The sequence below is a fragment of the Carcharhinus amblyrhynchos genome, chromosome 6, assembly GCF_965287045.1.
Source record: "Carcharhinus amblyrhynchos chromosome 6, sCarAmb.v2.hapA, whole genome shotgun sequence".
NCBI classification, from domain to species: domain Eukaryota; kingdom Metazoa; phylum Chordata; class Chondrichthyes; order Carcharhiniformes; family Carcharhinidae; genus Carcharhinus; species Carcharhinus amblyrhynchos.
In genome coordinates this window covers 75,813,891-75,830,252 of record NC_137329.1, presented here as the reverse complement: position 1 = coordinate 75,830,252, position 16,362 = coordinate 75,813,891, and the positions used below count along the sequence as shown (strand labels likewise).

At 40.8% G+C, this 16,362-nt stretch overlaps 1 protein-coding gene across 2 annotated transcripts in view; it reads right to left on the bottom strand.

Annotated features, from left to right (window-relative positions):
* The window catches only part of cntn1b (contactin 1b), a 683,679-nt gene extending 678,901 nt beyond the window's left edge, over positions 1 to 4,778 (bottom strand). The window contains exon 1 of one of the 2 annotated variants that reach the window (XM_080190723.1): positions 4,732 to 4,778. The gene's annotated coding sequence lies outside the window, so the exon portion shown is untranslated. Of the gene's footprint in view, positions 1 to 4,683 lie in introns of both variants that reach the window. The other variant, XM_080190722.1, reaches the window with a different exon arrangement.
* Between the last annotated feature and the right edge of the window lie 11,584 nt (positions 4,779 to 16,362).

Genomic DNA, 16,362 nt, shown 5'->3' with positions numbered 1-16,362 from the left:
TAGTGCACTTAGTAGAGAAACCTATGTGACTAAAATCCAGCGAATCTCAGGAACTGATGTCTAATGCCCTGGCCAGAGTTTTACTGTCCTGCCCACCATAGAAATCAGAGCAGGCAAGGGGCAGACCATGGAAAGGTCCATGGGCGGGATTCTGAAAGAGATAGCTGCAGAGATAGTGAACATGCTGACTATGATATTCCAAAATACCTTAGATTCGAGAATGGTCCCATCAGGCTGGAAGTCAACAAATTTAACATTGCTTTTCAAAAAAGAGAGAAAACACCGAACTACAGGCCAGTTAGTCTAACATCAGTTATTGGGGAAATTTTGAAATCTATTATTACAGAAGTCTTACCAACACAGTTGGAAAGTTAGTATGATTAGAACGAGCCAACATGGTTTTACAAAAGGGTGATCATGTTTGACAAATTCATTAGAGTTTTTTTGAGGATGTAACTAATAGGATAGATAAAGAGAAACAAGTAAATGTAGTACATCTGGATTCCCAATACATACCTAATAAGGTGCCACGCAAAAGGTTAATAGGTAAGATAATGAACAGCTCATGGAGTTGGGATAATATATACACATGGTTAGAGAGGATCAGTCAATGAAAAAGAGGCAAAGAGTTGGCATAAATGGAGCATTTTCAAGTTGGTAGGTTGTTTGTGAAAAGTGGAGCATTGCAAGGATCAGTGCTGCTGTGTCAGCTATTTAAATTCTATATTACTGACCTAGGTGAAAAGCAGTGAGTAATGTTACTAATTCTGACAATGATATACATCTAATTGAAAATGTAAGCTGCGGGGAAGACACAAAGAGGCTGCAAAAAGAAATAGATAGGTTTTGTGAGCAGAGAACAAGATGACAGACGCTGTATACTGTGAGGAAATGCAAGGTCATTAACTTTTGTTCTAAGAATAGTACAGCAGAATATTTTTTTCAAAAGGGTGTGAAACTCGTAAGTGTGATGTTCAGACACTCTTGTGAGCTCGTACAACAAAGACAAAACATTATTACAGTGAGCAATTAGGAAGCCAAATGCATGTTGGCCTTTATTACAAGGGAACTGGAGTACAGGGAATATTGAAGTCTTACTGTAATTGCACAGGGCTTTGGCAAATAACGTATGCAGCTTGGTCTTCACAGCTATAGAAGGATTGGAGGTGTTAAAGTGAAGATTCATTATATTGGTCTCACGGATAAAGAAGTTGTCCTAATGATAAAAAGTTGAGTAAATTGGGCCTATATTCTTGAGAGATTACAAAAATGAGAGGTGATCTCATTGAAACCTATTCTGAAGGGGGTTCAAGAGAGTAGAAGCTGAGAGATTGTTTCCACTGGTCAGAGAATGTAAAACATGGAGGTACAGTCTCAGGATAAAGATAATTTAAGACAGATGAGGAGAAATCACTTCACTCAAAGCATTGCAAATCTTGGGAATTCACAATGAGAGGTTTGGATACTCCAGCATTGAATACATTTAAGGCTGGAATAGGCAGGTTTTTGGTTTCTCAGGGAATTTAGGGATATGGGGAGTGAGCAGGGAAATGGAGTTGAAGGTGAAGATCAGCCATGATCGTATTGAATGGCAGAACTAGCTGGATGGTGGTCCACTACTGCTCCTATTTCTCACATTTGTCTTAATTTATAAGATTTTAGGAGATTATGCATAAACTGGCTGTTGTTCTTCCAACATTGCAACAGTGACCTTACTTCAAACAAACTATTTACTTGAATGTGAAGTGAAGTACAACATTGTGAGGATGTGAAAGGTGCTAGACAAACACAAGTTCTTTCCTAATGTGCGAGAAGAGAACAATATTTAGCTCATGTCTTTAAAACCATGAACTGGGGTGGCACAGTGGTTTGCACTGCTGTGTCACAGTGTCAGGGACCCAAATTCAATTCCTGGCAAAGATGTGTGGATTAGGTTGATTGACCATGCTAAATTGCCCCTTAGTGTCCCAGGATGTGTAGGTTAGAGGGATTAGCAGACTAAATGTATGGGGTTGTGGGAAAGGGTTGGTGCAGACTCAAAGGGCCAAATGGCCTCTTTCTGCAGTGTAAGTTTCTTTTTATAAACATCAATTAGAGATTAACCACTCTTCTTCGAATCTACAGGTGAATGGGGCCATGTTGTCTCTTACTGTAGAAGCTTACCTGAGACCTGAAGGAAACAATTAACTTTTTCTTGATTTTTTTAAAATGAAAAATGTTTTGCATATGTGATGGTTATGATCTAAAATAGACTGCTGACTTATTAAAATAAAAAATCTGGGAGACCAAAACCCTGCATTTGTTCCCCAAAAGATTTATTTAGCAAAGAAACAAAATATTCAGTAGGAAGAGGGACTTTTTACATTAAACGAGCAATGAGATTTTTGTGGTTTTGAAGTGGTTAATGACTGGATTGGTCAGAAGTGAAAAACCAGGATAGATTACTGTTGAAAATTTACATGTTTTTATTTAAATGAAAGAAAGCAAATTTGCATGACAATTAAACAAAGTCTGTTTTGGATGGTTTTATTGATCAAATAGCTTGCATTGCCTTGTGCCTACTAGGCACCAAACGCTAGTATTTACATCAAATACACATGGAGCAGTTCTCAAGTTCGGTGAGGTTTCTTCAATTATGTTTCGAAGTTGGTCACCAGTGGATAGCGATGGCTGTTTACATGAAACGTTATCCAGCAACACATACTTAGGAGGTGAGTTCCAGCCACAAAGATTCCAGAGTAACTTACTAGGGAAGAGTAGATGAGGTGGGTTCTCACTGCCTTCCTCATGGATTTCATCTTTGTATACTACCTTCTGCAAGCCAAATTGTAATCAAGGCTAAAGAGCCCTGCCCAAAGCTCACTATGGGCAAGGCTGACCTGCACTCAGATCCTACAATCTCATTGAACCTTAATGCAGCTGGGGCAGACATCCATAATATGATTCAACCAACTTCTGATAAGAACTCCAACAAGTATCCAATCTTAAAAGATATTTGCTGTTTTCTAGAAGTGCTTGGGTGTCTGATGTTAAATGCAGACCTCCTTCAACTTGTATCTGTTTCAATTTATCCAAGATTGATTCTTTAAATATATATGTTCCCGATTAATTCTCATTCAGACCGTTGACATTGTTTCATTTCCTCCAGAGACTTGGTTCGACAGAGTGTCACATGCTAGGAGTATTAAACAATGATTTAGAGCTAGGGTTCAGCCCTCCTGTTTTCCCCCCCCCCCCAGATTCACTGAGCCCATGGCAATCCAATATGTAAATTCTGGGAGGTCTCCCCAGTGTGTTAATAGCAATATTTCTTTCACAGCTTAGCTTACAGTAAATTAGAGGGGAACAGAAGGTCACCAACGTTAAATTGCAAAACAGAATACATTACTCTGCCAGTGAGACTCCTGGTATTGACTGGGAGTGTAGTATATTCTGCGCTCCAATGTCAGCAACAGGATAGTTGGAAGGCTGATTTAATCATCTGCTCGCCATCTACAATCCATACAAATAGCCAGATGATCATTATCAGAAATTGCTCATTAGGAACCTCATTGGCAAAGTTTAAACACATTCCCTGGAGTGAGAAGAGAGAAGGTGGAAAATGCAGAGGAGGAACAGTTCACCAAAGTATTCTCCAAGGAAGTGGTAGGGGGAAAAACTAGGGTGGGGCCTGGGAGACGAGAGTAACAAGCAGGATCAAAATTTACTCCTGATTGCCAAGATAGTGATACCAACAATCGGTATCACAAACCTCCCTCCCACCCACATTGAGCACTGTTAACTTCTTTGTGGTGTCCTCCCTGATGCTCCCTTGCACTAAAATATGGAATTCCAGATACTGTTAAGGGATGACATAATGCCAACTACAGGATGCAGCCGACCTCACCTCCATCCCTGAATTAGATACCCATCCAGAAATGCAGACTGCAGTGGAAAATTATTCAGTGCATTGTTGCTGCAAAATTAAAACTAAAAAAAATTAGCCAGCTATTTTAAAATATGCAGGTGGCTGAGAGACAGCAAAGCGGAATTCTGCACATACACACTGGATGTTGCCAGGATATAGACTGTTCACAATGTATGTGATTCACTCTCCAGTTGCTCTCCGATAGTGTGCTGATCGCGAACGCAGCATGTTACCAACACTGGCACACTCCCGAGTGAGAAACACACACACTGCATTACAACACAATCAAGCATTTCATTGCATTGAATGTCTCTGACTGATAACTTATTTTGTAAAACTGCAGATTATTTATCCGCCCACCTGTGGCAAATATTTTCACGGTGTCCCAAATTTATAAAGCTATTTTTTAGCCACTTGCTGTAGCTTAATATACGACTAATCCACTGTCTTACCTGCCATTGCTTTTTCCCCTTACCCCGAGGAACCGTTTCATCTGTTAAAAAGTGAATTCAATTGCCCGCCAAAAGATTTTGATAGATTTGTTTTTAAGAAAACTGATTTCTTAAAACTACGCGTGAAACTTTGAATGGTACTCATATAAGGCGCGAGTGACATTGGGGAAAACATTTGGATTTAAAATGCAGGATTGGAATTAAGCACAAGCAGGACTTTAGTAGCTATTGCTTTTCAACAAAAGCTGTGCATTTTTTTTTAAAGAAAAGCTCAGCTCCTGAAAAGAAAGAGGAGATTAAATAGCTGCATTTTGTCTCACTTACCGGTGGCGCTTTGGGGGTTGGAAGTCAGTGGACAGTATTACTGCTCACCTGGAAGCCAGCCGGCTCTCCCAGTCACTGGTACCTGAGCTGGGGCTGGCCTGACAGCTCGTTACACAGCCAGCCCCTGACTGACAGGCACTGCTAGTGTCCCATTGGTGAACTGAGAAGTCAATCAAGGACAAAGCAGCCTAACAGTGCGAGGGGGAGGAGGAAGCAAAGGGAGGGGAGGCGGGATCTGTTGTCTTCCTCCCATCCCCTCCCCAGCCTCCCCCTCCTCTCCGGCTGCTGCAGTAGCTGCGTCAAACGGGACGGTCACTGCATCAGCAGCAGGATGGAGTGCAACAGGATGGGCATTGCGGAGTTTGCAGAAATACACACACACACACATACATACACCACCCAAACCTTGCAGCAGCAGGCGAAATGTCAGTTGCAGTCAGGAAACTGACATCCTGCAATTGACAGTAGAGAGGGGGAAGATGATGGAGGAGGAAAGCTGAAAACAGACCCTTTTAAAAAAACACTGCATCACATCCTTTCCACCTGGGTTCCGTCAATGACATTGCAGAGAACTTGCAAGCAGACCCACCTCCTCCAAAGAGTAAGAGCCCATCCTCCTACAGGATGCAACGAGGGAGGGGGCGGGGGTTATTGGAGGTGACAGCAAGCATTGCAGTTGAGAAATAGTCACCCTAATACTCAATTTTTAACAGCAGCGAGGAGAATCCGCCCAATTTTCAGGTTGGCGCAATGTTCGGTTTGGGGAGTGCCCCTCTGGTATAAACACTGGATGACAGACGCCGACACTCCCCCAAAACAGTCCATTGGTGCCCCCCTCCTCCCCGCTCCCGCCCATTCACCAACCGGGGTGTCACTGGACTGTTGCAGTGCTGGAAGGGGACGCAGTCAAATCAAAGTGGGATCATGCACTCACTGGGAGAAATGAATGAAACGGGGCGGTGCGTAATAGATCAGAGCAGAACAGCATGCAATAATCTCTATCATAACACCAGCAACCTAGCAATTGTATCGCAGCAACATGTTGCCAGGAGCAACATCAGAAGGGGAAGCAACTGGGCAACAGCCACTGCCCCCTCCGGAAAAATAATGCGCATACATCAGTATTTTCACACATTTAAAATACACAATTTATGCAGCCAGTCTGTGTTTAATGCTGTGCCAACATATAGTCAACATTATTACATTTTTTAAAGTAGCTTCGCACACACACCGTGTTTTCCCCTCTGAGGACAGCGGGGAATTGGTGGAGGGATTTCCAAGCTGATTACCAGCCTGGTGAACCCCATGTGACTGCTCCTTCAATAGCCAACAAGTCTTGCTGTTGGATTTGAACCAGGAGCTTCTCGTCCAGAGATTTAAAAAATGTAAAGTTCTCATAATCCCAGATGACCATAGGCTGTGAGTGGTAGTGATTTACCCCAAGGATTGCCACACCTCAGGTGATGGGCAATGTTGAAAAGGCAGGCTTTTGTTAATAAATCTCAGCTGGTACAAGAATTGAACCCACACTGTTGGCATCACTAACCAGCTATCCAGCAAACTGAGCTAAACCAATCCACAGAGGTATGAATGCTAACATTGTACCACATCTGTACCACCACTGTGCCTATCAATACATGGATTTAGGACACAGGAATTACGAGCGGGAGTAGGCAATTCAGCCCTTTGAGACTGCTCCAGGATGTACCAGTAAATGTGCTTCTCAAAATTCATAGTCAGGGCGTGGGCATTGCTGCCAAGGCTAGCATTTATTTCCCATCCTCAGCTGCATCTGAGAAGCTGCTGGACCTGATAACAGATAGACGTATCAGAGTGGCTCGCTAAATCTGAGGGCAATTATACTCCACTAACTGTGGGATTCGTGTCATAAATGAGCCATACCAGACTTAGGATGGCAGATTCCCTACACCAAAGGGTACAATGGCGAACTAGTTGGCCTTGTGGTCACTTTTACTGGTCGCTGCCGTGGGTCACCGCTTTAAGTCACTAGAGGAGCTGGTGCTTTCCAACAATGATGGCGATGGTTGAAGCTTTTTACAAATGGAATTCAAATTCATGAACTGCCATAGTGGGATTTGGACTCATAATCTCTGGATTACTGGTTCAATGACATAAGCACTACCCTGCCATACCCTATATTAAAATTTTCATACCTAGAAACTTGAAGAGAGAAGTTAATTAGATGCTGTGTGACAACAGAATTACTTAGATACCATGCCCATAGCAACAGACCAGGGAGACAGCTCCACATAGGGAGGGTTCTCTTCAGTCCCATGCCCTTGTAGTTTATTCTATGCAAATATATTTGGGAAGATATTTGGTCATGTAAGACACACCTTATGCTCACTTGGTAAGCACATACACACCTCCAGCAAGGTCTGTGGGGAATATTGTCCGTAATAAAAAATCAGAAAATGCTAAAAATACACTGCATTTCAAAAGACAGGTTAATGGTTTTGATTGCTGGAGGTTTCCTCCAAATTCCAATTACACTGATTGCTGTTGCTTCCTACTCTTACCCTGATTGTGAGAATTACATTATCCATGTTTCCAATTCACTCAGTTTTATGTGTTTCCGCTTTAACTCTTTTCTTTCTGGATAGTTCCTGAAAATCCAATTTCTAGATTTTCCACAATCTGCAAGCCCACCCTTTTCCATATAGCTACCAAGGGAATCTTTTCACACCCTTATTCCTGTAAAGACTTCATCCACTCTCCCCATTTACCCATCTCTATCTTTTGTTTCCTGTAAGGGTTTCTAGAAATTTCCTTTCCTCTCTGTCAGATCTTTCTCTTTACACTATTTGGCAAGAAAGGGTCTGCTTCATTTCCTAGGTTTCTGTTCTCATTCCCTCCCCATCACAACATAACCTACCCTGTCCTTTCAGATGAGCCTCATCATTCTGCACATTCGCTCCCTGGTTTATAGGGGGAACTTCCTGGCCTCCCAGCCATATGTTTCTCAGCAGCAGGAGGTGGCGCACTGTTCATTGGTAGTGGGATTCTCTGGTCTTAAAGCTGTCAATGGGATTTCCTGTTGATATCATTGCATACCCCTGTGAAACACGCAGCAGGACCAGAGAATCCAGTGGTGTGAACAGCCAGAGAATTCTCCTTTATATTTCCTGCACTACAGCAGTGACTGCTCTTCAAAAGCACTTCACTGGCTGTAAGACATTGTGGGACACAATGAAGTCATTGAAGGAGGCGTGTTCTTCTTCTTTCACTTACCACACAATTTCACCACTGAGTAAGTTTGCACTTCTCTTTGTCTTGTCAGGTGCGAAAGGGAATGATCTCGCCAATTCATTCCCCATCACCCTGACTACAAGCTGTCTTTCCCTTCATACTGCAGTGGTACGACATCGTTCCAGCTATCTTTTGCCACACCATTTTGCCATTTTAGAAGGCCCAAAAAACTTACACACTCCACTTTAAGACCTTGTTAGACAAGGTTGCACTCCATAGTTTAGTGAGTGTAGATATGCAGACCATAAGCAATGACTTGTATATGTGATCTTATGTTCAGCTGGCTTTGGGTGCCAGAGTTTTCCAATATAGCCACACCATTGTTAGACTTCACCGTATTGGCACATTTGTGTAATTAATTAATAAGGATTAAATTGTAAAATTGAACTGTATGTATTCTTAGCGATGAAAAGTCTCAACTTACTTGTATTATTGAGATGATTTGTGAATTTTCATGTTGTTCAGAAAATCTGAAAACTTGCATCTCTTTAATATCAATTAATATGATGTAGTTTTAAGGAAAACACGCAGGAGTGAATGAACTGAAGTTATAGCTAGGACACAATTGCACATTTGGGCTCCAGTGAGTCTAACTTAGCAGAGAGATCAAAGTTATATTGCTGATTGGCCAGGAAGTTGGGCCTGAGGACTAGATATTCTAGGACATCTGGTAAAAGATATAAGTTATAGTTTAGCAATTGGAAGGGAAGCTAAAGCTACAATGCTGACAGAGAGGAAGCTGACTTGAGGGCTAGAATGTTCCAAGGATTGCCAGTTATAGATGAAAAAAATAAGATTAGATTGTTATGGAAAGGCTAGGAATGCTCTTCCCATTGGCCAAGAGTTGCAAATATCGGGGTTAGAAGTATTAGTTGTGTGCGCATGTCACAAAACTGCTTGCAAAATGGGTGTGAAAATAGGGGTGTATCACTCAGGTTATTTCACTTGCCAAGGGTTAACATCCTCTTAGGATACCTTTGGGAGGTATTTGTTGGGAGAAAAAGTTAAATGTAGGGTACTTGCTAGGAAGTTAGCATTTGCGTGCAACCTTGCCAGTCAATGGGTATTTTTCACAGGCTGAGGCATTGCCATTAGAACCTCATAATACATTCAGATAGTGACTAAAGTGACTGTCTCAGGATTGCCATAGTAATCCAATATTAGAGATCAGTGGACCCAGTATAGGCAGGATGCCAGGGCTAAAGTAATTGCTTCAAGACAAAGTGAATATACAACCACATAGCTGCCAAGGGTTTGTCCAGTCAGTTAAAGCCTACCTGGGGAGAATCAGTAGTAAAGTACATTCTTATAGACTTTGTTAAAAGAACTGTTTCCACAAGAGAGAGAGAAAGAAAAAGACTCAACAGGTAGCTGCAAAGTGTGTAGCTTCAGCAGTTAAGGTGGGCTGGAAGATTCAGCTGTTTAGGTAAACTAGGAAGTTGCAGGTTAGCAGAATCCACTATATTTGAAGTCTGAAAGCAATGAAGGAACTTGTATGCATATCAGAGTTAAGTTGGCTAAGCTAAAATTTCCAAGGGCATAGCAAATCAAGAGATTAGGTTCAAGGAACCAAGAAGACTCCAAAAATCTAGGAATCAATAGGAAAACAGACCAACACATATTGGATCTGTGTATTCTGCTGTGCTTTGGCTAATGACATTTTTAAGTATCATCTCTATTGTTCAATAAACATTGTCAGTTTGCATTCTAAATTAGTGATTGTCCTTTTTGGCCAATATTGTTCTTTCAGGTGGGCCGAACCAAGCAAACAAACTTAAATTACATTCGGACAAAAAAAAAGGGGGCAGCTCCCCAAAAGGAGGGGGGCCTTTTTGGCCAATATTCCTTGACAAGAATTTTCTTAGTATAGAATTCCCACACAATGATAGGAAGCTGTTACATCAGGCAACTGCTTCTAATTGGCATCTAGTGATTTTCACCTGGAAACTATGTGCTTATGTCCTCCATGTGGTTGTTGAGGGATAAGAGTACTGACATTGGCCAATATACTTTACTTGTAGAGCCCATTAACCATTACTCTCTAAAGTGGGGTAATAAGATTAGTGAGATTTTTAAAATCAGTACACACTGAGGCACTGACAGAACCAGCAGCATTCAGTTAAATGGCTTTAAAATAAGCTAACAAGAAGTAATTTACATACATGAGATGCAGTGATTAATTCAAATAAGTCATTATGATTGTAAAATATAAATGCTGGTATTTTAAATGTATTGTTATTGATTTTAAGGAATATTGTTCACTTTGGTCAAAAGCCATTTTATCACAAGGCATCATGGTAAATGTCATAAGAGCAAAGCCATAGTTCAGGAGAATATTTGAACCTTGAAAATGTGCAAGTTTCATCAGTTAAAGTTTTGGATGAAAGAACTGTTAGAACACTTAATCACATTTGATGAATAGGGCTAATTTACTGTCCAGACAAGATGGACTAGTGCCCCAATGTTGGGTCACATGTTTGTCTGGTTAGACAGTGAACTTTAAGGGAACCTGTAAGAATGTTAATTTGAATTCTGGACTCTGTGGCTTAGGTTTCTAGTTAACCAGGGTATGGAAGGTGGGGGTGGGTCAGTCAAGACAGGAGTTACCTTCCGGATTGCACAGACTAATAAAATACTGTTATGCTGAGGAATGGAATGTAATTGGCCAGAGTATTTGACAGGTATTATTGTTGATTTTTGTATCTTGAAGATGATTTATTTAAAGTTATTGTAAGACAGGAATGATTGATAAGAAATATCTATAATTGATCTGTTTTCTGATTGTATTGTTAGAATCATTGGACAGGTTTTGATGCTCTATGTCAGAGCTTCTTAACCCTTTTAATGATCTCCTGGCGGCTGCTCGTTTAATAAAGTTACATCTTTATACAAAGAAACACTGACTTTGTGAGTCTTGTATTGTCTTAACAGTACTGATCACCTTGGGTATTCCACCACTCCAAGCAAATTACTGTGGATAGTGGAATCTGAAGGAAAAACAGGAAATGCTGGAAAAGTTCAGCAGGTCTGACAGCATCTGGAGAGAGAATGGAGCTAACATTTCAAATCTGGATGACCCTTCTTCAGAGCTCTCCCTTCTTTCCCTTCAGGGGTGGTGGGGGATAAAAAGTAGGGAAAGAAATATTCAGATGTTCCACAAAGTACTTCTCACACTAACATTAGCGCTCTTACCATTCACGTTGCATTCTTTCAAGTGAGTACAATCCTTCTGCATATTTCTTTCTTCAAATCATATGGTTCCTGACAATTAGGTCTCAACGCTTCAGAATTTCATATTAAAGTGCAACTTTATCAATCTTACCTCATGAAATGATCTTTCCAACTTATTCTTAAGGCCAGTGATGAGTGAAACAATTCTACAATGTCAAGTAACTGTTCATCTGTTTGAACCATTTTGGTGTTCTGCAGATTTTATTGTCTTGTTTTCTACATCTCAGAGGAATGAAACAAGCAGCTGCTGGATGATGTAAATTTGTTCCGAATTTATAATAGATTTGCAAAACAATGTCAGCTTTCAAAGTATTCTGCTTTAGTTTTGAGTGACAGAGTGCTATGTTCTGAAACCAAACAACATTTTACCAATTGTTTTTGAACAATTACATTCATCAAAAGATATTTTTGAGTACAGAGTGACAAGAACTTTCATTGATATAGTGCCTTTAATGTAAAAACAACTCCACTTTACAGAAGTGTAATCAGAATACAAAATGATGGTCAAAGGAAATAAGGTGGTATGAGGAGGAGAAACATAAATTCTTGGTCAAATCAGTATCTCTTAAGGATGGTCTTAAAGGAGGAGAAAGAGGTGGTGGAGCAGAAAAGGAAATTCAAGGGTGTGACAGAAAGTGATATCCATCATGTGATATATGAATACAGCACTGGAGGAGGCTATTTGGCCCATTGTATCTGTTCGAGCTCTGTGCAAGAGCATCCTATCTATACAACTGTCCTGCTATTTCCTGCATTTTGTTCTCTACAGCTAATTGTCTAATTTCCTTTTGAAAGTCACAATTGAATAGGCCTTTGCCACAATCTCAGGAAGTGCATTCCAGATCCTAATCACGCATTGATAATAAAGGATTTCCTCATGTCAGTATTGCCTTTTATAAGTTGGTGTTCTCTCGATCTTGATCCATCCACCAGTTTCTCTCCATCTACTCTGTCCAAACCCCTCATGATTTTGAGTACTTCTTAATCAAATTTTGTCTTCTCCAAAGGGAACAGACCAAGCTTCTCCAATCTATCCATGTAACTAAAGTCCTTCATTTTCATGAATCTGTTCTGCACCCACTCTTATACCTTCACATCTTTGTAAAATGTGGTGCTCAGAAATTGACACAATACTTTAGTTGAGGTCAAACCAGTGTTTTATAAAAGTTAATATTACTTCCATGCCTTTGCAGTCTATGCTTCTATGTGCAAAGCTCAGGATTCTCCTTTACTTAAACTGCTCTCTCAGCCATTCCTTGTGCACATATGTGCCTAAATTCCACAGCTTGTGTACCTCCTATAGAATTGTTTCCTTGGAGGCGGCACATGGTTAACATTGCTGCCTCACAGCACCAGAAATCCAGGTTCGATTCCTGGCTTGGAGTCTGTGTGGAGTCTGCACGTGTCTGTGTGGGTTTTCTCCAGGTGCTCTGGTCTCTCCCACAGTCCAAAAGACATGCTGGTTAGGTGCATTGGCTATGCTAAATTCTCCCTCAGTGTACCCAAACAGGTGCTCGAGTGTGGCAACTAGGGGATTTTCACAGCAACTTCATTGCAGTTTTAATGTGAACCTACAGTGACACTAATAAATTTATTTTATTTTGTGTCTGCATTCTTCCTACCAAAATGAATCACTTCACATTTCTCTGCATTAAATTCCATGTGTCACTTGGCCACCCATCCCACCAACCTGCCTATGTACACCTGATCACCATCACTGGCCTCCTCACCATTCACAATGCACCCAAGTTTTATGTTATCTGCAAATTTTGAAATTGTGCCCTGTACCCCAAGATTTAGGTCACTAATATATATCAAGAAAAGCAGGATTCCTGGGGAGCCCCATAATGTACCTTCCTCAGTCCAAAAAAATGACTTCATTACTACCCCCTATTTCCTTTGCCTCAAACTATTTTCTTATTTATGCTGCCACTGTACCTTTCATTCCATGAGTTTTAATTTTGCTGACAAGCCTGTTATTTGGAAATTTATTGAATTCTTTTTGGAAGTCCATGTACACCACATCAACAGCATTACCTCATCAACCCTTTCTGTACCTCATCAAAAAAACTCAATCAAGTTACTTAAAGATTGAAATATAAGGGCCTGGCACATAAAGAGTTAATCTGGTACTGAATAAAGTACCAGCCAAATAGTGATGCAAGAGAACACATGACCTGCACCGAGGGGTCAGTGGACAGAGTCATATGTAGAAACAATCTTGGGGCGAGCTCCCAGCTTAGACCTTTACTGTTTCTATGTATATGGTTTCTAGCAGTTAATAAATGCTTACTGTTGGACTATCTAAACTAAACGCAACATCTTACAACAAAATGAATTGCTTTTAAGAAATTTGTGTTGCATTTCCTTAGTTAGTCCACATTTGTCCAAGTGACTATTAGTTTTGTCCCAAATTATTGTTTCTCAATGCTTTTCTGCCAGCAGAGTTGAACTTACTGACATGTAATTGTTGGATTTATCCCTACACACTTTTACAACAAGATTACAACATTGGCAATTCTCAAATCCTTTGGCACTGTGTTTAAGGAGGTTTGGAAGATTATGACCAATGTCTCCACAATTTCCTTACTTCCTTCAGTATCCTTGGATACACCTCATACAGACCTGGTGACTTACCAATTTAGTTTGTCTGCTTTAACAATATTTACCCCATCCAGTGTCTTAATTACCACGTCTTTCATCATGGCTTCAGAAAAACCTTAGACGCAAAATACTCATTTTGTATTTCAGCCACATGTAATTCCTTTTTAGACCCCTTAACAGCCTCTCACTACCTTTCACCAATTTTTTACTATGATATACCTATTGAAGATTTTTGAGTTTTCACTTATTTTGGCTGCCAACTCCTCCTCGTGCTCTCTTTTTGATTATCTTATTTGTTTTTGCACTTCCCCTCTGAACTTTCTTTATTCAACCTGGTTCTCCTTTCCATTATCCATCCAACATCTGTCATATGCACCGCTTCAAACTTAATCCCACAGTTTCTCTCTTTTATTATCCATGGAGACCTGGATTTTGCCCCTCATTTATGTACCTGGATTATCTCCTCTTTAAAGATTGCCTATTGTTCCATTACAGTTTTTCCTGCCAATCTTTGATTCCAATTTACTTTAGCTCAAGGAGCAGGCTCCTCCCCAATTAACCGTTCCTACTTTAGATTAGCCTTTATCCATTTCCATAGCCAACCGAAACTTTATGATACAATGATCACTATCCACTAAATGTTCCCTATTGACAATTGATCTACCTGACCACCACAATCATTCAGAACCAGATCCAGCAATGTCTCCTTCTTTATCAGACTTCAAACATCCTGATGTATAAATTTCCTCTGAACTCTTGGCTAAATCTACCCTTCGAACGTTTGAGGATCCCAGTCTCCATTAGGATGATTAAAATCCTCCATTGTAGCTACACCATAATTCTTGTACGTCATTATGTTAGGTCCCACTACATATGAGGTTCCCCTAAATTGTTGATCCGGGTAGACCCCTCAATTTGTCACAAGTTGTTACAATCCCAGATGAGGAGGAATGAACTGGCTCCCTATCTATACATAAAAACATGGCAAATAGGTGGAGGAGTAGATCATTTGGCCCTGCACCACCATTCAATATAATCATGGCTGATCATCTACTTTCAGTATCCCACTCCTGTTTTCTCTCCATACTCCTTGATCCCTTTAGCCGCAAAGGCCACGTCCAGCTCCCTCTTGAACATATCTAATGAGCCGACCCCAACAACTTTCTGTGGTAGAGAATTCCACAGGTTAATGACTCCCTGAGTGAAAAAGTTCTTTCTCATCTCAGTTCAGAACATGTTCTCTCCCAGTTCCCTGTGCACCCTGGTATTCATATCTAATCTTACCTCCTAGTTCCCAAATCCCTGCCAATAGCACTAGCAAATAACCCAGCAATTAATTTAGTTCTGGCTGTGTTCAGGTTCAACAGGTCCATCCTCTTCCCCAATGTTCCACGAATGTAAAACACTCCCTCCCTGCACCAGTTCAGCCAAACGGAAAGAAATAACCTCTTTAATGTTCATTTGCTCTGCTCTCAGGTACTCCATTTATATCTGATGCCTTCTGAGCTTCCATTTGCTCCAATTTCTTAATAACATTTTTGCACTCTATTTCATTATATACGCTGCATCTCCCCTGACAACTTATTTGCAAGAAGCAAGTGCACTGCTGCAATTTTCCATTATGAGAACTGATTGAAAATTATTTTAAGGATGAGCTGGATCCTATCTGACAGTCTCCATCCTTGAGAAGTCTTAATTGCTTTATGGTGCTCACCATTACGTGAAAATATAGAGAGATATTATTTTATCACACAGAGAGGGCTGAAGGATCTTCTCCATCCAGACTGAGCCTGTGATCTGTTAAATTATTTTTCATTTATCTTTTTCAGATCACAGCCCTGCATCTTATGACAGACAACACTCCTAACCTGTGAATTTTATGAGTCATAGCTGAAACTTGGTATTAGATTTTAAGACCCCAGGTAGATTGGGTTGGGTCAGATGTTAACTTTTTTAAAATTTCAAACCCTAACACCTACCCAACCCATCTCCAACATTAGCATTTCCATTTTGTACGGACTCCAGAAAGTGGGTAAGCCGTCAATACATTTCCAATAGGCGTGGAGGCCGTCTATTGAAATATCTTAACAAGGTCAGCAGCTTCAGTGATCATAGATCATAGAACCCTACAGTGCAGAAAGAGGCCCTTCAGCCCATCGAGTCTGCACCGACCACAATCCCACCCAGGCCCTACCCTCATATCCCTACATATTTTACCCGCTAATCTCTCTAACCTAAGCATCCTAGGACACTAAGGGGCAATTTTAGCGTGGCCAATCAACCTACCCTGCACATCTTTGGACTGTGGGAGGAAACCGGAGCTCCCGGAGGAAACACACGCAGACATGAGGAGAATGTGCAAACTCCACACAGACTGTGACCAGAGCCGGGAATTGAACCCACGTCCCTGGATCTGCGAAGCAGCAGTGCTAACTACTGTGCTACCATGCTGCCCACTTTTGTTTTCTCCCACTTTTGTTATGTGAGATACAGTACTGCATTATAAACCTAAAACAATCATATTTAATTTTCCTTTCAGATAGATGTTTGGAGTTGAAATCCAAACTCATTTGA